This window comes from Eutrema salsugineum, unplaced genomic scaffold (genome assembly GCF_000478725.1).
Source record: "Eutrema salsugineum unplaced genomic scaffold, Eutsalg1_0 scaffold_11, whole genome shotgun sequence".
Taxonomy (NCBI): domain Eukaryota; kingdom Viridiplantae; phylum Streptophyta; class Magnoliopsida; order Brassicales; family Brassicaceae; genus Eutrema; species Eutrema salsugineum.
Genome location: NW_006256901.1, coordinates 4,737,996 through 4,739,123, shown reverse-complemented (window position 1 = coordinate 4,739,123; position 1,128 = coordinate 4,737,996). Strand labels below are relative to the sequence as shown.

Genomic DNA, 1,128 nt, shown 5'->3' with positions numbered 1-1,128 from the left:
AGGTTAAGAAATGAAATCTCAAGTTTCATTCAGAAGAACCATGAATCATTTTGTGAGGCTTGGGAAAGATTTAGAGGGTATACCATGCAATGCCCTCACCATGGATTCTCAGATTGTCAGCTGCTAAGTACATTCTACAGAGGTACTTTACCAGAGGTCAGACTTCTCTTGGACACAGCTTCAAATGGTAATTTCATGACCAAGGAAGTCAATGATGCCATGACCCTAGTGGAGAATGTAGCTCAGAGTGATGAGCTTTATGGATCAGACTTTGAAAGGAATTCAAGAGGGGCTGTGAGTGCTGAAGAGGAAAGGACAAGGAAAGACATCAAGTCTCTCAATGAGAAGCTAGACACACTTCTCTTAGCTTCTCATCAGTCAGCCAACTTTGTTAGAGATGTGAATCATGTGTTTCAAGACACATTTCAAAGGGAAGACATCACAGCTGAGGTGAACTTTGTAGGTGGCCACCAAGGTTACCAAAAGGGCTTTACCTACTACAAGAATCCCCCAAACCAGAACTTATATCCTCAAAACACTCAACAACAAGGTTTTGTCTCTCCCCAACAACAAAGTCTCCAACATAACTCAGAGAATAAGGATCAAGAAGTGCAGAACCTGCTCCAGCAAATCCTCAAAGGTCAAGCAAGTGGTGCCATAGACTTCAACAAGAAAATGGCAGAGATTAACAACAAGGTGGACTGCACTTATTCTGATCTTCTAACTCAACTTTCAACCTTGGCTTCCAAAGTCAAGACTCTAGAGAACAACAAGGGCCACTGCAGTTCTCAAGCTCAAAGATCTTTACCAGGGACATCAATTGCACATCAAACAGAATACTGCAATGCAATCCTCTCAAATGATGAGAATCATGCTGCTGTCCAAGAAATTGAGGACCTTCTCCATGGCAATGTCTCAAGTGACAAATGCCTGACAAAAGATGATGAGGACGCCATCATAGATGAGTTTGAGTTCCTGTTCTGTGATCTCAATGAGGACATTGAGAAAGAAGGTGGGGAGACAGCTTGTTTTGATATGAAAAAGAATGATTCTGAGATTGCTGAAGGAAAGGATCAGAGAATGGTTCAAGGAAGGACATCTGATGGAGTCTCTAGCACTGGCTCAACA

At 42.3% G+C, this 1,128-nt stretch overlaps 1 non-coding gene across 1 annotated transcript; it reads right to left on the bottom strand.

The window, feature by feature from the left end:
• On the bottom strand, positions 1-107 carry LOC112090193. Its single transcript, XR_002901541.1, has one exon. It is a non-coding gene; the product is annotated as a small nucleolar RNA R71 (small nucleolar RNA).
• Between the last annotated feature and the right edge of the window lie 1,021 nt (positions 108-1,128).